This window comes from Filicampus tigris, chromosome 5 (assembly GCF_054856515.1).
Source record: "Filicampus tigris isolate MCC_2025a chromosome 5, RoL_Ftig_1.0, whole genome shotgun sequence".
NCBI lineage: Eukaryota > Metazoa > Chordata > Actinopteri > Syngnathiformes > Syngnathidae > Filicampus > Filicampus tigris.
In genome coordinates, this window is record NC_141221.1 from 7,415,463 (window position 1) to 7,439,392 (window position 23,930).

The window sequence follows — 23,930 nt, forward strand, 5'->3', positions numbered from 1 at the left end:
CGGAAAATGTATCAAGGCCTCACCAGCATCTTTACCACCATGCAAAGCCGCCGGAAGAAGCTACTGCCGTCTTGTACAGAATGCCAGATTGCAAAGAGATTATCGTTGAAGTTCTTGATAACAGATTCGAACGTACTGTATGTTGTCTTTGAAAGAAAAAAGTACCAAGAACAGCACAGACCTTTCCTGTTGGTCATCCTGTTTTGCATAAGATCTGATTGGATTGGATTTTGTTGCGTCAACACATCAGCGCTTGGATTTATCTACATGGGTTGCTGTGGTAATTTCGGCGTCAGTACGTGCGCTGGTGATGGCGGTTAGCGGCGTATGAGCGGTGGAAAAACGGTGATACCACACCGAAGCCTTGCTGCTTATGCTGTCAACCATAAGCGATGTTTCTAGCTGGAGTCTTGATTATGTCAGTTTGTTTGTGAATGATCATCTTCATTCAGGTCCCATCTCGGAGAGGTTGGATACCATTTTTCGCCCTACCTTCTGCTTCTCCTTTATTTCCCAACACCGGTTCATTTTCATATCTGACAAATGTTCAATGTTCTTTCTGTATCAGTTCTGGATTACTGTCAGAATCCTGATCGTATTTTTTTAATATATATATATTTTTTTAATGGCCTCAATTCGTAGTTTCTCTGTTTTAGTCAACTTTGTTTTGATTTATGTTTTGCCATGTTTTCCCTTTGTCCCTTTTTGCATGACGTCTACTTGTTAGGTTTTCATTTCCACCTGTTCTCATCACCGAGTCCGTTGTGTCCACTAATTAGCTCCCTACAGCCACTTGTGTCTTGTCCAGGTGTGCCTTGTTTTCTCATCAGAATGCTTGTATTTAGCCCCCTGGTTTATTTCAGTATTTGTTGGCTCAGTGTTGATGTAGTCCCATTAACCAAGTAATATTATGTTTCCTGTAGTTTTGAGTTTATTCCCTGGCTTTCTTTGTTACTTTGAACATTGCATTTTATGGACTGTTCATTTAGTACTTTGGTTGATTCTATGTGCCTTGTTGTTTTGTTTTTGTGAATAAATAAGTTTGTTTTGGAATACTCTCGCTTCGCTGCACTTTTGCCTCCACACCAAAAAGACCTTGACACACACCTTCCTGTTAAATTGGCGCAATGGTTGTGCAGGAATTCATCTGTCTGTGTGACAGAACTCTCCTAAGAAAGACATTGCTGCGTCCAAATTTTGCTCATGCAGCTGTTGCCTCTTCACACATTGAGATAATTAGATGCGCGGCAATGTTAGTCCCTGCGACTGGACCAGAAAAAATAGTTTTCAACAGAAATGGGCATGGGCAGTGTGTCTCTGGTTTTAAAACTTCAAATTGTGGTTCGGGCTTCCCACTATCCACATCTATTAGGGCTCTGATGCCACATGGCAAAGTCGCAGTTTGATTTACGAAAGAGCCAATTTGAATTGGCAATGTGAAAGGGGCGAATGGAAGGAGATGCTCATGACCTCGGCCTCCTTGCCACTAAGAACCATGCTGTGGAGGAGTTAGCAAAAATCATGATCATATGGTTTTGGCTATTAAGGCTTCATAAATTGAAGTTGGATATGACACACATCCCATTTGTGGTGACCATGGTATGAAATCCAAATGAATGTAACTGTTTTTCAAAGTGTTTTCTTGCCAACAACTTCTATCCTTCCAGATGGGGCCAAGAACAAAGCAATTTGTTTGTTGTATATCAATTTGTTGATATAATGGCGCAGATTCAGTGAAGTTTTTTTTTGTAATTTTCCTTATCCTGCCCACGAAAGCACTCGAATCCTATCAGTAGGTGGGTGTCTCTGAAGGTGCACAGCGTGGCAGCATGATCCAAATTACAATTGTTTGACCGATCCGTTCTCTGCCGCCCAGTAGTTTAAAACAATGCAAACATTTGACTTGGTTATAACTTTGAAGCATCAACCTGCTGTTTTCTACGCATTCGCACACGCAAACAAGCCGTAGCCATACAAGTTGCCACTGTCCTCCCACTACACCTCTCATCTGCTTTACAGTGACCACTGCCCACTTGACGCTGCCTCATCTTGTGGTCATGCCACTCAACCACACGCTCATTATGGCAGGACAGCTCAGTCTCATCTGACTATCAATAGCCGGCAATGTGAATAACATGACTCGCATATGCTGTCATTAGTCTTGTGGTCTCACATGACAGCGCCTCTGGAGGAGCAACTGGAGGTCCACTGTGTGGCAGAAAATGTACTGATTGTGTGAACATAACATATGTCATTCTTTATCGTCTCCTCTGACCGGTCGGTCTTTTGTGGAGTGGGGAGGTTTAGAAGTGAATCGCCGATGGTAGGAGGAGGAAGAAAAGAAGTGGCAGAATTGTGAGAGCCTTGAAAGCAAACAACTCTGTTTATGTGGACTATGAATTCTCCATCAAGGGGGCGGTGGGGTTGCTCTTAGCCCCCCCACCCCCCACCTCCCCCCTTCCTACCACCGGCGAACAAGGCCTTCTCCACACTCGACTCCCCTCGGGCAGACAAAGAATTTATTCTGTGACGTGCCAAGATCCATCGCAGGACAGCTGAAGCTGAATAACGTTTACAATATTCCCGAGCTAATCAAGGCCTATAGCAGCTGATTATCCAGGGAGCTCTGCCAGCCCCTCTATGGGACTCGCATTGGGACTCAGAGTCCAGCGCTGCGGGCGTGATACAATCACACGCGGCCCAATGTGTGCTTTGGCTGCCCGTGCACAAACGCATACATGAGAACATGCGCGCAGACGGCCGAGTTGCCTCTGGCTGGGTTCTTCTAACACATGTCTTTGATGTTCTCTGTTGCCTTTTGTTGCATCAGCACAGGGCTGTCTTTGTCTTGCTTGCTACTCTGCGCATCTTAGCGCAGCATTGTAAAGTCTGGACTTTGTGGATGACTCTCTGACCATTGACCTTAGAGGTGCAGCTTAAACTGGGTCACATGTAGTAATTTGCATGGTGTCACAACATCGCCTTTGAACTTGGAGCAATTTCATCAGCTGAGGCAACGTTATTAAAAGAAGGGCATAGCATACATGGAGCATTGTTAACAAATGGGCAAATTTAAATGTCTTAGATCAGCAGCTCCACTCTATTTTTTTTTTTTTTTTTTTTTTTTTTGTGCGACGGACCGGTTTCATGTAAAGTACTGTTTTGACTGACCGACATAGAAACAAATCAAACCAAATCATTAAAAATATGCTGTAGTTGTTGTAATTAATGGGGGTCCCTGAACTTCCCTTCTACTCAACAAGCCAATCTAATGTTGGGGTCATGGGAGACTTGTGTCCAATCTAGTCTGTAACTTTGTTGTGGTAGCCGACATTGGCGAAAATCACAAAGATAGGCTGGTGGAACTGGAAGTAATTAGTTCATGCTTTTTGGGGGAGTTTTGAAGGCTTCATTGCCTCATTTGGGAGCCTGTCACCACGAATTATGCAGAGCAGGCTTGGTGTGTAAGTGTTTTAAGTAGGCCTTCAAATCGTCTAATTAATGTAGCTTTCTTTTTCTTGGAAGTGCTATTTTCTTTTTCTGTCCCATCATTTGGCCTTTTCCCCTTTCTGATGAAGCTCTCCAAAGATTTTTTGCTCATTTTTGCACGTTGTTGTTTATTATTGTTATTATTTGCTTCTGTATCACATGACCTAACAAGCAATGTATACAGCGGTACAGGCAGATGCACCTGTTTTTCAAACAACTTCTTTCAGACACTGATAATTAATTACTAAAATACTTTTTCTTGATTCCCTCTGTTCAGCCCGATCCAAAGGTTCTAGCGGGCCACTGCTTGGGGCCGGAGTTTTCACACCACTGTGCTACTGGCTTATTTTTAAATCAACATTGTTGCTATATTAGTCAAAAATTTAGATATGTAAACATTTCAATTTTCTTACAAATAAAAGGAGAATCATCATTTTTATATGGAGACCCAACAACAGTTTAGTTGTTTACAATTGTTTTTTTTTTTTTAAATGACAGTTCTTTGAAGTCATTTGAAGGCCTGAGTTGTTTTTATAGTCAAGGTTTTATAAAACTCAATAAAGAATGTATGTAAACATTGCAGACATTTCTGCTCCGGAACCTCCCATTTCCATGATATAAGGACAGCAGAACATAAAAATAAAACTAATGTGGCAGTTGAAGGTTTCGCCCTGCAAATACCAATGGCACATACATTAATATGAACATTTTGTTGGCTGTGCTTGGCAATTCATGAATGGATCCATGGCGACACGTAATACAGCAACACTAGCTGCAGAGTGTTTTAATTACAACGGGCACGCTTACGAGGCACCGCCGCGTAAACATGGGGTGCTGCATAGTCAAGATGTCCCTTCACTGATTCGTCCTCACCGGAATCGCCACGTGGAATGTCAACAACCCCGCCGTTGAATAGAAACTTGTGTCCCAGCAAACAACACAACAAAACAGAGCAGCAGTTCATCCACATGTTTACATATTGACACATAGGCAATCTCACAGGATCAGTGTGTAAACACTTGTGTAAACCCGCCCCCTGGGGTTTGTCGCTGCGAGGGCCAGTGGCTGACAGGCCCCCCTGGTGATTTATGTGTCTGCTTATGAGTTTATGTATAGCATCATAACAAAAGCCAAGAGAAGTGAGTGTGGAGTTAGAACGGCTAAATATGGCTGAGGGGATCAACTTCTTTTACTTAAAGTGGACGTCAACCCAAACATATTTTTTTTCAAGAACATGTTCTATGTGGGGCGGCTGGTTAGCACGTCTGCCTCACAGTTCAGTGGTCGCAGGTTCAAATCCGGCCCCTAGGTGTGATTGTGAGTGCGGATGTTTGTCTCTGTGTGCCCTGCGATTGGCTGGCAACCAATTCGGGGTCTCCCTCGCCTACTGCCCGAAGGCAGCTGGGATAGGCTCCAGCACTCCCCGCTACCCTTGTGAGGATAAGCGGTGTAGATAATGGATGAATGGATGTTCTAGTTGAAACACGGCATTCTGATTAATATTGCGTTTGTTGAAATTGAGTTAAGCACCAAAATCCACCTGTTTTTAGCCATCTCAGGCGGCGGACATTTTGTCACTTCTGTCGACTGAAAATGACATCACAGATGCTCAGGGTTCAGATAACGACCAATCATGGCTCAGTTTAAGAAAACAGGTGAGCTGTCATTGGTCGGTACCTGAGCCCCGAGCAGTGGTGATGTCATTTTCAGTTGACAGAAGTAACAAAATGGCCGCCCCGAGAGATGGCTAAAAACGTGAGGATTAACTCTTATTCCACAAAAATTGATCAGAATGCCTTGTTTTAACAATATGTTAGGGTTGACTTCCACTTTAAGGGCCTCCTTGTATAGTTGCTTATGTTTTGCTCTTTGTTCCAACATTTTTATTGACATCCTTTCCCTCTTTCATCTCTAATTCTGTCTTTACATCCTTGAATCAACAATATGGTGTCAGTCTTAATGGATTACAATCGTTACCAGAGGAGAGGGTGCGTGGGCAAGCAACATTTTATAAATAACCTTATGGAAGCGACTTATGGTGTTAAGATGAAGGCAGAGCATTGCCTAAAGGATTTTCACACACGAAAAAAACATTTAAGGAAAATCACTTAAGGTGGATCATCTCTACAGAAGAGATGTTATTGTAACCCTTGGCTTTTTTCCTTTGTCTCCCTAAATCGCCCAGCTTGCAAACAAGGGTTCCATCTAATACCATTGGAAATAACTCCATTGTTTTCCGAGGTGTAATCTCGCGCTCAAGCAAAGAGAATAACGAATGCCTGGAGATTAACATGCAGATTACAACAAACTGGAAGCACACTAAGAACTCGCCTCTACATTTAAAAATGTTTGCTGTCATACAGTGGTGGGAAGTAATGAAGTTCAAATATGTTGTACCTCTCCAAAAGCAAATGTTCCTAGTATCTGCACTTCAATATTTATTTTTCCACCAATTTTTGACTTTACTCCCAACATTTGAAAACAATTTTCTGTTCTTTCTACTTCTTTGCCCAAATAGGCTTGTTACTTTTTACAACCCGTGCCGATGTCGACGGGACGTAAAAAAGACATCGAGACATGTGGATTTAACTGCAGTTAAGATATTGTGATCTTATAAGGTGGAAAAAATGGACAGCAGCTATTATATGACGACACAGAAGTGACTGATGGAGAAGAAAGATATTCCCTATCCTTTCCTTGCCTTATTTAAGAGAATTTGTTTGGTGATGTCAGCTACAAGACTGACTTGTGCTGAATGTGTTGTGTATTTTGCCAGCCTGAAAACCAAAAGTTTCCAGTGCTCAAAAAAGACTGTCCAATGTAAAAAAAAATAGATATATATATATTTCTCCAGTTGTTATAATTAGCCATTTTAGCATGGGAATGGGAACATGTTTTGGTGGCATAAAACTTGTTTCATCACCAGCTACCTGTAAAAAAACCAATATGCAACATAACATTCTTTTTTTCTAATCTCAGTATATCAACGTTATGAATGCAAATTCATAAAAGAGGGTCATTGTTTTGTGTGCAGATGCATTGTTTTTATGTATTTATGTAATGGACAGTAAAAGTATCTGTAGTGTACTTTTGCCACTTCACATCCTCTTATGACACCTCCAAATCTTCTCTTGGTCTTAAAATGTGAACGTGTGTTCCAAGTTCATCAAGCTCCTCCTTGGCTAAAATTTTGACGAAATGTGTCTGTTTGCTCGTACTTGATGTTCAACGGCAGGTTTCTCAGAACATCACACTTGTGCCTGCAGCTGCTGCTGTGAGCATTTAGTGAAGATAAGGCCCCATGGAGCATTCCCTTAACCACCCTGGGGCCATGTGCGCAGCCTAAAATGACTGGAATGGATCAGTGGTATGCGTCCTCAGCCTTGAAAGCTCGGTGTCTGCAGCGCACATAGCCGAGCAGCATGACATTCCTGTGGAGACACCTCCCTAACTGAAGGGGTTGAGCTTGCTTGGCTGAAAATGCAGCATGCAAATGATTCCTTCCAAAAGTAAAATGGTTATGAACACAGATTATAGAACCCGTAAATGTATTTTATATTTCTTTTTGAATTAAAATGCATAAACAGCAGGGACAAAATAAACAAGACTAGACTTGGCTTTTTGATGTGACAAATGAATACATGCCGCTAAATTTTGTGAAGTAACAAGACTTACATAAGGACAGTAAGAGTCTCCATATGTGTTATCACTTCTTACCAAATGTTACGTCAGTCCATTTTTGTTGTATTCTTTACAGGACGGTAAACAAGTTCTTTCTATTTGTTAATTTATTTATTTATTTTGCATTTAATCATTAATTTTATTTGTGTAATTCTTAATGTTTTATTTCTCTTTCTGTAATGCTTTTGACGTTTTATGTAATGCACTTTGAGTTGTCTTGTGCGTGAAATGTGCTATACAAATAAACTTGCCTTGCCTTTTTACACTGAGGTGATAATTAAGAATGCTGAAAATCCGCGAGGCCAGCCAACAACATCACTTAGCATGACGCCTTTGTCATTCATTGTGATGACTCGTTGCTTTGATGCATTAATGTTAATTATGTTCTTTTCACACATATGGCAGTTGAGAATGTTCGAATGTGATTTAAAAGTTGCCTGTGCCTTTAATGTTTCTTAATATGGAATGAGATTGGGTGCAACAGTTGTTCCACTGGTCAAATTTTATGTTGATGACTAGAATAGAATTATGAATAGAATTACAGTGAACACCTTTTCATTGCACAATAGGTGAAAATCTGCACTATAGAGACATATAAACGAAAAAGTGAAACGACTTCAAATTACTGCTACTTTAACACACACAGAGCAGCAACACTTACAAACAAAAGCATATACAGGGTGTTTCATAAGTTTGTGTCACTTTACGTTACATTATATCTCAATGACTGTTGAATATGAAAACCTAATTTACGTATATTCAAGTTGGGTAGGTATTGATCATACATTCTGGAGCAAAATATTGAACACACAAATCCAAGAAATGAATTCTATATTAATTTTTTCACCAATGTTCAATAGGCAAACCTTTGGTTACACGACATACAACGAAACGATATTCCATTTCTTAACAAACGCTTTGAAAATGTTATCCGAAATCTGCGTTGAACATGTGTCCACGAGTCATTTTCAACAAACTCGTAAGACACAAAACCTTCCCAGTGAACGGCAATATCAGTAAATAGCAATGAAATCGGTGCAAACCACATATTACTCAAAAAGTGAAAACATTCATTGTGACGTAAGATTGGCCTGACAAGCCCACTGCAGCAGAAAACTTGAAGATTTCCCCTGAAGGGAAACCGGTTATATCTTGCTATCATTGCCAGTTCCCAAGATAAGAGTTTTTGTAACATGACAGAGACTTATGAAACACCCTGTATTGTCTTTTCTGTGGGAGCAACAGATATGAAATTGGCAAAATGTCGAAATGTACCACACCGAAAAGTCACTATGTAGTTAAACTGAAAAAAAATAATTCGGACTTGCCTGAATACTGTCAAAACCCATAAAAGCGATCGCTTGAAAATCATTAAAGGGAAGTCAATCCAAACATATTTTTTTCAATTCTATGTTCTATGCTGATCCACTAGTTGAATCAAGGCATTCTGATTAATATTGTGTTTGTGGAATATGAGTCAAGCAGCAAAATCCACCCCGTTTTTAGCCATCTCAGGGCGCGGCCATTTTGTCATTCTGTCCACTGAAAATGACATCACAGTTGCTCAGGTAACGGCCAATCACAGCTCATCTGTTCTCTGAAGCTGAGCCATGATTGGTCATTATCTGAGCCCTGAAGGTGTGTGATGTCATTTTCAGTTGACAGAAGTGACAAAATGGCCGCACCCTGAGATGGCTAAAGCGGGTGGATTTTGCTGCTTGACTCATATTCCACAAATGCAATATTAATCAGAATGCCTTTTTTCAACTAGTGGACCTGCATAGAACATATTCTTGAAAAAAATGTTTGGGTTAACTTCCACTTCAAAGCGAGAGTGTGAACGAACAGCGTTATTGTGGAGGAACACATGCCGACTAATTACATTTTCATGAATACAACATTCTTATTACTCTAAAATTTGACTCTGGACAATGTGCTGTCGCGGATTAGCAGCCAGTAAAATCACTGACCGCATGTTCTGGAATGACCTTTGAGCCCAACTATGTCAAGCATCTTGGATTGGATGTCATTCCAAATGAATAGTTTGTGTACTGACACAGAACAAGAATAATCCCCGAAAGCCGAAAGAAGATGAGTTGGATTGTGACAGGCGGAGAAGTGGCTAGCAACCTACTTGTGTCTGATGTCATTTAAAATCAATAGAGCTTTGTCTGAAACAAACAATCCTATGGATGCAAATGCATGTGGCAAACCTCATTGCAAGGCCCTCGGGCTGCAAATGTTCCTATGAGATGACTGCACTTGGTTGCACATTTTTTAAGGACAGCGAGTCATAAATAATGCACGAGAGCCCAGGCTACATTTACCACTCGCAGCAGGTCGCGTTTACGGTCAATCCTCTCCTTCAAGTACATTTTTACTTTCTGCAATGAGTTGCCTTTTACGGTAAATCTGCTCAACTGTGAAGGCTGGAAAGCAGCGACATAGTTTAAAGTCACTTCAATTGCGTGCGTGTGTGTGTGTGTGTGTGTGCGTGCGCGCATGTGTGTGTCCACATCCAGTCATGATAATGAGCTTCACGACAGCTCGCCATGCTGCACAGACGAGCCAAGCCGTGCGTCCCGGCAGGGTGTCTTCAGGGTGCCGTGTTTGAATAACACTGACCGAGCAATTAATCCCACAGCTAACCATCTGATAAGTAGCTCATTATCTTTGTTAGCACGCACCACTGGAGGATTAGCATGTGAGTGAGTGAATGTGGGAGTACAGACGTACTATGCTAAATTTCATAATAGATGCTCAGGAAATTCCCCTGACCATGCAGATTTTTTTTTGCTGTCTGGCTACATCTCCTAATTTTAAATTACAGACAAAGGTATTTGGACACTTAACCACGATACATATAACCAAGGCTGCTGAGGCAGTTGTGAAATCATAATTACTGTATTTGTATGGAAAATAGTGGGCCCTGAATATAAAACAATCAGATGGAAATCAGTAAGTAACTGAGCATGCTTACTTGCGGCGCAAATTACTTAATTGTGCGCTGTTGGTTAACCCGCAACACCATATGTCAGTGCCGTCGTAAACTGAGGACCCCCTGTAACATCTTCCACTCTGCTGGGAAGACTCTACAAGATGTTGGATTGTCTGTGGGAATTGTTGTTCATTCATCCAGAAAGAGCATTTATGAGGTCAGGTGTCAGTAGCCCCTTTAACACTGGCCATCAGAGCTAGCTTCTTCACGGCTTTTCCCGGGGTTTCTGTCTTGTGTGTAAGGTAGTGGTTCTCAAACTGAGGTCCACAAGCCTGACTTGGAGTCCACAAAAAAAAAAAATGCAATAAACTATGATGTTGTACATTTCAAAAAAAGAGCATTACCAACAATTTGGGTTGAATGACTAAAGATTTTTTGTAGTTGATGATAAGGAGTCAAAATCGCAATTCAAAATCGAGTCGAAGTCGATAAATTGATGATGTTGTTGATAACTTTTCAGAACAGTACAGGGGGGTCCGCAACGTTTCTTCGTGTCATGGAACGTTTTTACATGAAGATATATTTCAGACAGGCTTACAAACAAATGATAAAAAAAAAAAAAAAAAAGATTACTAAATGAAACTAACACTATTGCGCCAATTATAGATGTTGTAATCAGTGACAGTCGTGCGCATTTGACAAACCGGCGTGTCTCATCTCGTTCCAGAGAGACGACTTTCAACTCACCCGTCTGCTGCCGCTGCCAGATTTTAAAGCTTTGTAGAGCAGTGAAATGATCAACCGACAAAGCAACAAAGGAGAAGTTTTATTTTCAGGTTCTGGCCTTGTTCCTCATCACCAATCCTGAGGAATGATATTAATCTATTAAAACTAGCGACGAGCCAAAGCTAGCGAGGCTAACACCTATTCTCATCCAACATCATTTTACTTTTGTATTCCGGGACCAGTGCAGATATATTGTATGAAGACGGGGTAGTCTTCTGTAAATTGTCGGTTTGGAAGACAAAATGCCAAGAACACGTGATTGGCAATTAGACCACTTCAAGCACGTTGAGGAGTTGTCATGTCAAATAGTTGACTAATCGGTTCAACCACAAATCTACAGTGCATACAGTGTAGTGACTGGCACACCGATCAGACAAACGTACGAAACAATGACTCCCCCCGCCTTAGCTTTGGGCCTGCAGTTAAAAGCTCTGATATGACTGTGACATCATTTTCTGAAGCTAAGCCGTGATTGGTCGTTACCTGAGCCCTGAGTATTTGTGATGTCATTTTCAGTCGACAGAAGTGACAAAATGGCCGCCCCCAGAGATGGCTAAAAAGGGGTGGATTTTGCGGCATAACTCATATTCCACAAAAGCAATATTAATCAGAATGCCGTGCTTCAACTAGTGGGGTCCGCATAGAAAATATTCTTGAAAAAAATATGTTTGGCTTGATCTCCCATTAAGGACCGCTGCCAGTATGTAACGGGCTACCAGAGTGTGAAGTTTCCCGTGTCCCTTTTTGTTGTCATCTCTGTCCTGGATGCTGGCGCTGATGTCGAGAATGCATCTAATCACGTAAATGCGCGAAAGCAGCAACAGCCGTGTTAATGCGCACCACAGACACTGCAATGTCACGCTTTGGCTGTTCTGTCTGAAAGGCACAGGTGAATAAATGCTGGCTCTAATGTTATGCATCTGATGGGCTTATTTGCCAGGAAGGCAGCGTGAAAGGGCCTACTGATGTTGGAGGGCTGCTGTTTGATGGGTTTGACAGAAAAGGGTCTTCCTTAAACTGTTCCCGCAAACAGGAATATGCTGACACAGATAACAACACACGTGTCGGTTGTGTGAAAACAACCCCCCCCCCCCCCCCCGACCAAACGACCTGCGCTCCACATAACCGTCAGCTTGAGGCAACACTTGACAAAATGGGTCAATGTTCATTCCAGTAGAAAAACGCGAGTCAAACACGGGCAGTTATATGTTCGTTCTTGCAAGAGGTTCGCCAACTCCACGAAAGCAGATTAGCCATCTTGCACCGAAGCGATTTGCATGAACAAACGTCAGGATGTTCTTCTTTGTCGCTTCACCCCAGGGGTTCCTTGGAAAGGACTTGCTGCCGTGCGTTTATCTGGGCGGTTGTTCTAAAATGGCTTTTCTGAAAGCCGCACAGGGACGGGCGGGGCTGATAAAATTAAAGACAGATATTACTACAGGTGAGGTGCACAGTAACGGCGGCTGTCAAGGCTTTTTTTCCCCTTTTGAGAATCATACATTGACAAGATAATGGTGGTTAATCATTTTGCAAACTTGTTAAAGGAGGGGCTAATTACTGCATGTGTTGTGTTTAGCACAACCCTTAGTTGTCTGCATCGGACCGCCACCTTTTGTGTACTCCACCTAGCACAAAGCTTGTTAGTTGGTATGCAAATACAGTTACCACATTTTTTTTTGGGGAGGCGGAGATACATGTTAAGATGTGGTTCAATCCGCATGAAGATCAATCAGCTGCCGTCTGCCTTCTTCTAACGAGTTGTTACCTTGAAGCAAGGTTGAGCTCGGCATGATACACATTAAATATCTTATCGAAATAGTCCTGTTTTTCAGTTCAAGGAAAATGTTATGTTGCGATACATTTACACTCATCACTTTAAAAAAAAAAAAAAAGAAAGAAACTGATACAAGATGATTTGGTAATAAAATAAAATGTCACTTTTTACGTAACTTTTTCAACTTTAGAAAATTTAAAAAGGAATTAAAAAAAAAAAAAAGTATTGTAGTACCCACCCAACATTTGAAAATAAAATGTTGTGAAAATAAAATGTGAAAACAAAATGTGCAAATGCAGGAGTATGTTACCATTCATTCATGAATAATGGAACATATGGTCATTATTGCGCGTGTGTCACTTTGGATGATGAACTTGATTACGCTTCTTCAGTATGTTTATTGTAACCAACATTACCAGACTCAGACATAAATTAATAGCGTTTTTAGCAGATCATTCACACATATTTGAAAATGAATGTGGAGAGGATTCAAAGCTGTCTTTTTCTTATTTAAAGAACATGCCCACAAAATATTACGTTGTCGCTCTTCTTTAATTATTTATCACGTTACAGTACACGCTTTGCTGCTGCTAATATTGTGACGTGACACTATTAATTGTGCAGCCATGCACCATTGGTGAAATCAACCCTGCTCAGCATTTACCAAACCGAACTGTCCCGAGGGTGATTGGAATTTTACCGCTTGGTGGAAACATGGCTTTAGGTCGCAAGGTAACCTAAATTAGCCTGATGATTGACAATGACACAAAAAATATATTTATGATCTGATTTTGTTAACAGTTTGGCTCTATGGTGGAAGCCTGTACTCTTCCATGTGCTACTCCAGTTGACATAGTTCACCTCTTGTCATTTGTCAGAGGTCTTTCTCGTGATTGTTTTCAGACACCTACTGATAATCATGCAGAAGTCAAACATCTGCTGGCTTGTTTTATTGCTCCAGGACAAAGGCGACCTTCACCGAATTTCTTTGAGAGTATCTCCCAAATGTCCGCACGCACACGCAGACGTCAGCAGCCCCCGCAACGTATTAACCCCCACTTTGCAAAACGCAAGATATATCGGGGGCTCCAGACTGCTCCAGCAGGTGGTTATCTCACTCACTCCGACCCCTGACCCATACGCCCAGCTGTGGTTGGACTGAGGCCTGATAGGACGCCATTTGTCAAGGTCAAGGAGGAAGTGGTACAACTAAATCTCATTTATCAGCTGGGCCATGGTGGACACTGGAGGAAAACAGTCGGTTGGACGAAAAGAGAAGTAACTATGATGTGTGTCAGTTACCAGAGGATAATTAGGACCCAAACGCAGGACAAAAAGTCAAGCGTTTTAGGGATATTTCTCAGTGCAGCTGAGCTTTGTGCAAATGAAAGAAAAACACTCCAGAGAAATGGCTAATCCTTGTCTGTGGCGTCACCTCCTCACTTGGGAATTTAAATAACACCGATGTGTAAATTGTGGCATTCAGTGTTAAGTTGCATTTTTGACATGTAGGCATAGCTAGCTAGCTAGCTAGCAACTCCCCTTGTAGTGATAGAAATTGGCCAGTAGCTCACCATTGTGCTGGATAACCACTGCTTTGAATGAAGGCACCCAAATTCTTATAGAGTGTGTGTGTGTGGCGTGGTGGGAGGGGGGTTGTCTAGTAATGTCGGACACCTAAGTGTGTCATTGGACGCCGTTTTAGCCACGCCTAAAAAAAAATCCGTAAAATTTATATGGTGAAAACAGTTTAATGCCAATTCTCCATAATTAAGTACTACATTGTTCTCAGTCTTTACATGTTTTCAGCAATTGTCTTCAAACATGTATAATATATTTTGAAACAATTATATGATCTCACTCGACTGGGAAAGAAAACAACTTCCTACATATCCGTTTTGTATTGAAGGTGAGAAAACACTTGTGTGATACCAACTATTTTTCCCTCATGAATTTGCTTTGTTTTTCCGTGTAGCAGTAATGGTTGTTCGTAATGTTCGGATGTGGGTCTTATTTTTCAAATTTGCAGCAGGTCAATCAGAAACGAGCTAGGTGCCAAAAATGGTGCACGTTGTCCTTGTCAAGTTTTGTTTGTTGGCATTCTACTTCCTTGTTTTTGGGAGGAAGAAGAATTGACATTTTGTATCATGATTCTGAGGGCTTGGCCAGTTCTATTAATGTCAGCGACACACAAACTGCATCTATATCCAGCTAAAATGTCATTGGGTCTTTGACTATGGTTTGTAGAAATTATTTTTTTTTATATTGTTTTGCGAAATCCTCTCTGTCCACCTATTTGTTGTTCCAATATGGCAATATGACAGTTGTGAAAAGGGTTATTTAAACAAAGTAAATGATGCCCCAAGACTTTGTCACACCATTGTATAATCGAATTTGTTATTTTAGAAATGAGAAAAACCTTGAACTTACTCTCATATTTCAATTGGGAATACATTGTGTAACAGAGCTAACTAATCATGCTATTATGGGGAGGTCATGAATGTTGACTGAGCCCCCGGGGCTGTATGTACATGGAACTGTTTGTCTTGAATCTCATGCATCCGCAGTCGATGTGTGTTTATGAAGCCAGTTGCCACCGAACACTCTCGCTGGCCTCTCCTCTGACAGATGTATGCAGATTCTTGCAGCTGCGCTCTCACCTGTCGGCTGCGAGTTAATGAGACGTGAGATGTCACCGGCCTGCCGGTTGAAAGGAGGCTTTTCAGCGCGACCGCAATAATCTGAGTGGCTCTGGTGCGCGAAGCACATGCTACATGAAATCGACGCCACCTGACACACTGACCTCATTTTGGCCGCCTATATGTCTCACCTCAGAAGGAATATGAAAACCCATTGGCCTCAAGGAGGGTATTTGCAATGCTCATGACTAGATTTATGGTTACTGCTGATCCATAACCTGCGCAGATTAGAGATGGAATGTTTTTTTTTTTTAATTGCAATCAACTATAATGTGGTGAAAATCAAGTCGAATTCGGTTCATCAGTGATTTCATTCATATTTTTGTCCACACATTACAGCATTCCTCAAACATTTGCATCATGCGCCGGTTTCACGTCAGTGCTTTGGAGTAGAAGTTTTTACTCTCCAAAACTGCCCCCCGCTCCCAATCAGTCCAGTGATGAGACACATCATGTAAGTAAGAAAACAAGAGCATGTTCTGTATGTTTATTTTCAGAGCTGGGCATTTTACCCAAAAATTTGCAGTCGGTTTATTGCCTTCCGCTAACAGCCGAAGTACCCTTCCGCTGTCCCTTTATCCGCCATTTTGTAAATAAAATAGTACCCACCTATAGGCCGGTCCCGCCTGTGATTTTAAACAGGCTTCCGTTAGCGTTGATTTTTTTTTTTTTTTTTTCAGTGTCCGAATAGCCGATTACATAGACGGGAAAAAAAAAAGGGCTTCCGACTATGCTTAGTTCGACTAGTTTTTTAAGTTTCCCGTATACCACCTCGAAAATGGGCATCCGTCATAGGCGGATAGGCGGACCAGTCCGTCACATAGGCGATATGCCCAGCTCTGTATAATTTGTTGCCTTGTATCCTCAAAAGTTCCAATACCATATCTACTTGACTGATAAATGACCAGCAGTGATTTAGTCACAAATATACTATGGACACAGCATGCTTGACTGTTCTCAGCTTCACTTGTTGGAAATAATTGAAAAATGACATTACTGCCAAGTTGAGGTCCTCAGTCTACCATACTGGTTTGGTCATTAGCTTTGATTACCAGTTAAAGGCGACTGACACGTGCAGAGCAAATGATGTTCGCACTCGTTCGTGTTTTGAACGATCACTCATCCCTACTGCAAATAGCTTGCCGCCGCACAGCTGCTAAGGTTCTCTGTTACAAAGCGGCCAAAGACAACCTTTGTTCCTCCAGTGCACCTCACTCCCTTCCCTTCTCTCCAATCTGTGCTGGCAGCGCTGACATGCTCTTAGCCTCAGGCGAGCGTGGCTCTGAGGCGCAAGCCGGCAATAAAAGCAGATATAAATGTGCCGCAGGTAATTTCGCTGGGACAAACCTACAGAGGAAAATAAAGGGCGGTGGAGGAAACACATTATGTGGACAAAGATGAAAAGGAAAACGTCTGATGTGGTTGGAACGCTCATGCATGTGCACTGCACCCGCTGAATTGGCCAAGGCTGCAGACATGTTTCGTAGTCAGGCCCGCCACCGATAGTCTCAACGGGACACCACTGAGATCCTAATGCACAACTGCTGCAAGGTAGCAGAAAGTCAACACTGGTGATTTTAAGGTCTGGAAACGATGGTTGTTATATATTAGGGAACCTAGATCGGATTTTGTTTAGAATGTGCCTAAAATGTTTTGTTGGGGGAAAAGACACTATTTACAACACCCTGGTTTAAAGCTTTACTAATTTTTTGACCTCCTCTGATTATTTTGATTATTTTATTGGTATTATTGAATTTAGTTCCTGTTAAAATTTTTTTATTGATATTGTCTTTATTATAGTGTACAAATGTAAAGCCCTGGTGATCAAGGGAAATGATGGGCAAATGGTTGTTGTGTGGGGACAATGTATAGGTTCCTCGGTTAGTCCTTGTGTACTGTAAGGATTGTCAAAGACAATAAAATATACCTTTTTTAAAAAAAAGAAAGTTTGTGATTTATGGGTGATGTTTGGGAATTGAATATAGTACACTCAGTGGGCCGTTAATTAGGTAAACCTGCAATTAAAGAGATCATATTAAAGTGGGGCTCAGAGATCACAACTCATTTAAAAATGCTGGTTGACCTCGGACTTAATATTTTGAAAAAGTAAGAATTAAACAAGAAAGACAGTTTTCAGTTTTAAAACCAGCAGTAAAATTTAACTCAGCTTCAGACAACAGGTGAGCCGTGATTGTGTTGGCCTGGCATAACAGTTGCTCAGGGCTCATTTTCATTTTCTTCATTTTCAGTCAACAGAAGTGGCAAAATGGCCGCCACCTGAGATGGCTAAAAACGGGAAGATTTAGCTGCTCAACTCATATTCCACAAACGCAATATTAAACACCAGGCCATGTTTGGACTAGCGCAGGCGCGTAGAACATATTGCAAAGAAAATTTTAGGTTTTACTTCCACTTTAAAAAACAAAAAAAGAAAAGAAAAACTGTAACCTCCCCATTTAATGGAAATTAAAACATGATCTGATCCAGGGTCAAATCACTATCATTAAACTGAAACTGGAATAGAGTTGCTCTCATCTCCGACCAGTCATCTCACTTCAAAGTAAACCGTAAACCTCAAATCTTCCTTGCCTCAAATGTCAGCGAGTTCAAGTGACCTTTAAACGCCATTCATCAGCCCGGCATGCAAAGATAAATAATTAGTACCAATTATACTACCAATTAGAAGTAAATTATAATTTAGTAGTAGTAGTCCAAAGTGCTATTTGCACGCAAACACGGTCAAGTGAATAATAAGCAATTGTTTTGCTGCAGAAAATACATTAGAAGGAACATCTGGAGGGTGCTAATCGCTACATCACATCTGCAAATACCAACGACCCCATCATCGGATTTCTACTTAATGAGTAATAAAGCCACCGCGGTTGCACCTTTAATCCTGGTTTGCGTGTGCGCACCCTTATCTGATAGGCTACCCATATGCTGGTGCCTTTTAAGGCATTAATCAAGGATTGGAAAGTGGGGAGGGTTGGACGGGGGCAAAAATATGGGATTGAGCAGGATTATGCAAGTGGGTTTGTTAAAACATATTCATTTAGCGCCTCTTCCTGTTTGTGTAAAGGTCAGGGGGGCCAAAGGGGATCAAGCCCTGAGCAGGAAACACAAACATTTGGGAGCACGACACAGAATCCAAGCGGAAGGAGTGTCTGGAACACATTCAGCACGTTTGTAAAAGAAGAAAGAGGAAATTCTTTTGAAAGCAATAACTCAGGGTGAAAAGGACGCATCAAAGCTTACAGCAGATGGGGGTTTCACCTTTTTTTTTTTTTTTTCCCAAAAATCCCCTCACCCTATAAATAGCAAAAACTTTGGTGTGGAATCGGATTGAAGCAGGGCAAAAATGTGTGTTGCTTCCTTTGTTGCTGGATTTCCCTGCACAAGCAAAAAAGATCAGCGCTAATTTCTACACAGTCATTGTGACCACAAGTGGCACGTCAGCAGCGACAACAACGCCTCTGTGTCTCCCCTGGCAATCCATAATCTCAGCAAGGCCTGAACTCCTTAATAACGCAAGTCCTAACCTATTGTTTCTGGTCTATTTTTAGAACCGCGGGTCTTTTTTTGGACTGCCTGACATGAATGTGGCGAGCGAATCACAAAGTCCGCATTGTATTTTTAGCCAGGCAAGGACCGTGACGTCATCAGTGCGGTAACGTGACTGTGAGTAAGAGTGCAGACTTGTTTTGCAGCCAACTGAGGGTGGGATCCAGTCATCCGGTGTTTTTTTTTTTTTCACTCTCAGCACTAAAAGGCTTTTTGTTTAAAGAGGGACAAAGGAACAAAACATGTTGTGAGATGTCTATTTCTAGCTTTAACTGGAAACCTGTTGCAGACGACAGCGTGTCTGAGCAGCGATGAGAAAAATCAGTTGCAGGCTGTAGAAACATTAACAGAATACATTTATTGCTATCTCTATTAGCCTGAAGGGTAGCAGTTCGAATCAATGTGGGTTTGTTACTCTTTTTAAGACTAATTTACAATGCATGAGATATAACTGACCTCCAAAGCACATGCTAATAATGACACACAGGAGCAGTGAGTAGTTTCTCCATGTCCAGGAAGCAAACGGGGGAGTTAGAGGAATCAAACGTGGGGGCCCTTTACTCACAGGCCACTTTTTTAGCAACTCGCCCACGGCTTTCCACCTCCCATATAGTGCTCCTGGAAAGTTTAAAGGGTTGTAACTTATGAGTGGAGCACTCCAAAAAGGAATATATTGAGGAACGTCTGAGGTTCAACACGGTCTGTTCCAGGCGCAGTGGAGCATGTGGTTAGCACGTCTGCCACACAGTCAGAGGTTCCGGAATCCCGTCTGGGGCCTTTCCGCGTTGACTTTGCCAGCTCTCTCTATGCAGCCCCGTTTCCTCCTACGCAAAAATATGCATGTTGTTTGAAGAATATACATTGAATTGTTCCTAAGTGTGAATGTGAATGTGGTTGTTCAGTATGTGTTACTCTTGAATAAAGCTCAGTGCTTCTCAATTATTTTCTGTTCCACCCCACTAGGAAGAAGAGTGCCCACCTCCAAATCTCTGTCTCGACTATAAATTGGTTAATTTGTCTATAAACATTTATATAAGTACACATCTGCATATCATTGTGTGCTTATTAACATTAAAGGAAAACCAACAAAAGAGGTACATATAGAAGAACTTACAACAAAGAATAACTCTGAAAACATTTTTTTTTGTCTTTCATAGAAAAGATTTAAAATTTGCCAGATATTAAAAATAAAGAAATGAGAGCACGGTTGTTGACCCCTGATCCAGGCTGCCGTATTGTATTACATTGTGCAGGTGTACCGTCTGTTGTGATGGGTAATACCCTCGCTATGCGTGAGTCATCAGTGAATGTGCAGCAGTATGTCCCATACATGCAATCTGATGCAATCTAGTCTGCAAGCTATCTCATTGTTTGTTTATCTACTTATCTACGTTTTTTTCGTCTTCATGATACATTTTTGTCTGGTTGCGACTTATAGTCTGAAAATTATGGTGTATAATTTGCCCATCAGGAAAAAAAAAAAACTGCTGTTCATAACACAGTGGGTAGACGTTCTTATTCACACATGGTCATTAAATATTTGACCGCTGCGCCCATTTGAATATTGTTGCTAACCAAAGTATTAGCACCTTTGAAAGTATGTAAACGATAAGCAATGAATTTAAATGTAGTTAACTAGTTTCCTGTGCATTATTAAAGATGATCTTAAAAGCAACAAATTATAATGTTATAGTTGTAAAGTCAGTGTTTGTGTTTGTTAGTTGTTCCACCCAGTCTACCTCAATTCTTTCACAATTCTTTACCACATATTTGCAGTTTTACTTCATGTACTCAAAGTTACGAAATACTGATAATATTTTTGGAGAATGTGATAAGCACGTCCGTCTCCCAATTCTAAAGTTTGGGGTTTGAATCTGCATGAGGTTTGCATGGTGCCTGCGAGCGTTGTCTTGTGATTCTCCAGCTTCCAGCCACGTTCCAAAACCGTTTTAGGCATTGGGGGAACCTAGAATGTCCTTAGGGGTGAATGTGCATGGCCGTCTTTTTGTGCTCTGCACCTCTCGTGCAAACATCACCTGGGCTAAGCTACAGCTCACCAGTGATTTTCAACCATGCACGCATCCTTGCTTACCTCTCACTGTGACCTCGTTAATTTTAACCTCGAAACTCCAAGAGAGGAACTTGACGCATTTAGAAAAGTGCACAAGTTCCGCAATGACATGGCTCATTTTTTCCTGCCCTCCCGATTCTTTTTAATCCATACGCGTGTGTAAACCAACGGTTCTCCTGAAGGGCTCACGCAGTGAGCGTATGCAAGTGCTGGAATGACATGACATGCGTTACAAAAAATTCAAATTGCATCTTTTTTTGGTTTGTGGAAAAGTCTGTTTCCAGTCCGTCTCAAAAAAAAAAAGCTAATTTCCCACTGTGTCCACGGTCATGTCGATTATTCCTCAGAACGCTGCCGAGATTGCAGTTAGTCCGGGAGGAGATCTTGATGGAAAGGAATTAATGAGTCAGACTCTTACAACACAAGGGATTAATGGAAGGACGCAGTTGCAGCACTATCAGCATTTCTTGAGTATTATGGGCCGTAACAGGAAGCTGTGATAGAGTTTTTACTGTCAAGCGTGTGTTTCACTGAAATTGAGTGATGCATGGTTTTACGCTGAACTGTGTGTTTTTATCAGCAGTCTCTTCTGCGGCCTCCCTCCATTGTCCCGGATGCTGCACAATCGAGTCAAATGCAATCCGTCACGTGACCAAACATCACCTCAAACGCTCGGCGCGTCTGCGACCACTCGGCTTTGAACTTCCTCAAGAGACAATCCGACATGTCAAAGCGTTCCGGTTCTCTCTAATTACAGTTTCCTTGTATTACAGGGCAGGCGCGGGGACTCCTACTGTTCTACTCTGCCAAGCCTTTGTAAATGCGCGCATCAAAGACGACTCGAAACAGGAGCTTCCCCCGAAGCGGCCATCCTACACTCTTTTATGCTAATTCAATGCCAGCAGAGCTATCAGACTACAGTAACATGCAAAAAGACTTGAAGGCGGGGCTGTGCTGCAAGGAAAAACCATATGTTGCATTTTAATTTCCGTTAATAACCGATCGGGGAAGCGCAGTGTGTCAGTGGTTGGCGGGCTACCTCACAGTTCTGAGGTTCTGGGTTTGAATCTCGAGTTTGCGCGTTGTGTTCTCCTCCCCGCGCTTTTGTGGGTTTTCTTCAAGTATTGTGGATTCCTCCCGCATTTCAAAACACGCATGTTAGGTTGAATAAAGACTTGAAATTAATAAATCAAAGGTTCTGGGCTAGATTCATGGTCACCCACGATCCTATTGAGTACAAAATCTACTGAAAAAGAGTAACTAGAATGTCCGCTGATTAGCATGTAGAAAATCAGTTTTCCCTAACTGAATGCATGTTTTTTTTTTACTTTAAAAAAGGTCCTTTTATCATATTTATCTTTGTTAAAAGACAATGGAAGTGTAATAACTGAATTTCAATTTGTTTTCCACAACCTACTTGATTAACTATACAAGTATTTTTTTATTATATTGTATATTATTTATTGTATACTTATTATATTAAAAAAGGTTAGTGGATGGTTATTTTTACTTTCACTGCGTCTTATACTGCCCTACACTACGTCAGTAGGCCTAATACTTTTTTTGTGGATTTGGAATGATATGCAGTATAGCACTACAATAATATTCAAATTTGTTGTGGTTGAATTTTGTGAAAAATGCACAAAATGAGTTCTTACACTTAATGTTGGTTTCTTGTTCAGGAGTTTTGTGCTGTCCTTGAATTGTAATTTTTATGCAAGAGAGCTCTTTGCACTGGGAAAAAAATATAGTACGTGGTTGTTTGGTTGTTTCAAACCCTTTGTTGTTGGGTTAGGATAGTGGATCTTTTTTGCACGCATTGAAAAATGTATTATCAAAAATGAAATAGTTCAAGAGAACATATTTTGCACATATGCGCCGATTTTGTCCCCATTTAAAATGTCATTTTTGTCAAACATCTGGTAAGGAAGTGCGTGGTCTTATGTGGCCCCCCCAGTAGCATTGGTGAAAAATTGTGGCCCCCTCCAGCATTTAAGTTGCCCGTCCCTGCTCTAAATGAAAACCAACTGAAGCCCACATGAGCAAGCAAGGGGGAAAAAAAAATCCACCTTAGAAACAATCTGTGGGACGACCATCTGTCTAGACTGGTTCAGTTGAAATGGAGAGACAGAGCAAAAGGACAAAGGGAAGGTATGTGTAAAAAAAAACAATGAAATGACCAGTAAATGCTGTCTCAATGCTAACTAAAAACAAACGTCAACAATTAAGGCTGTGGAAACGCTGACATAGGTCAAGTTCTAATGGAAAATCACAGTCTCCCATCCATCCTGACACTCAATATTCCCGCACAGCCAGTTCTGGCTTTGACACCTCTCGGTCTCAAAGAGAGAAAAGAAAAAAGCTTTTGTGACATTACATTTTTCCCCCCCCCCCCCCCCATACCATTTTTCTCCATTTTTCCCACCCTTGACACAATGGAGCGAATATAGGTTAAGATATCTGGGCCAGTGCATAACGGTTTATCTGACCTGCTTCCGAGGACCACATTTAATACAGGCACACGATTTGACCCACATCCGACCATACAAAGGTGCGCATGTGTGTCACCAAAGAGAGACGCCACGGACAACAGCGATCTCCTTGAAAGATGGAGTTTGTTTACATCCGCAGTATGCGAGCATCGAAACCACTGAGGGAGCAGTTTGGGTGATCTTATTTATACCAGCGCTTATGTTATTAGTCATCAAGTTGCTGACAAGGTCAGACGAGATGTGTGGGAAAAGATGAAGACTGATCATTGCTAGTACATTTGCACTCGCAGCACTTGACGCGCACATGTACGGACGCAGAGGAACGAGGGAAGACAAGCATTTCAGAGGGAAGTGGATTTAGCAGCAGGATGTGATAGAGACGCTCTGAGCACGCCTGACCGAGGCTGAACAACACACGGGCCTGGCGGAGAGGCTGATG

At 41.5% G+C, this 23,930-nt stretch overlaps 2 long non-coding RNA genes across 2 annotated transcripts in view; one reads left to right on the forward strand and one right to left on the reverse strand.

Annotated features, from left to right (window-relative positions):
* Window positions 1–16,754, forward strand: part of LOC147147104 (uncharacterized) — a 48,635-nt gene extending 31,881 nt beyond the window's left edge. Inside the window, exon 4 of the long non-coding RNA XR_015086885.1 lies at window positions 16,695–16,754. This is a non-coding gene — a long non-coding RNA (uncharacterized LOC147147104). The remainder of the gene's footprint in view (window positions 1–16,694) is intronic.
* A 2,512-nt stretch (window positions 16,755–19,266) lies between these two features.
* LOC147147105 (uncharacterized) lies at window positions 19,267–21,381 on the reverse strand. The gene is made up of 2 exons (XR_015086872.1): window positions 21,021–21,381; window positions 19,267–19,752 (listed from the first exon to the last, which is right to left on the reverse strand). It is a non-coding gene; the product is annotated as an uncharacterized LOC147147105 (long non-coding RNA).
* Between the last annotated feature and the right edge of the window lie 2,549 nt (window positions 21,382–23,930).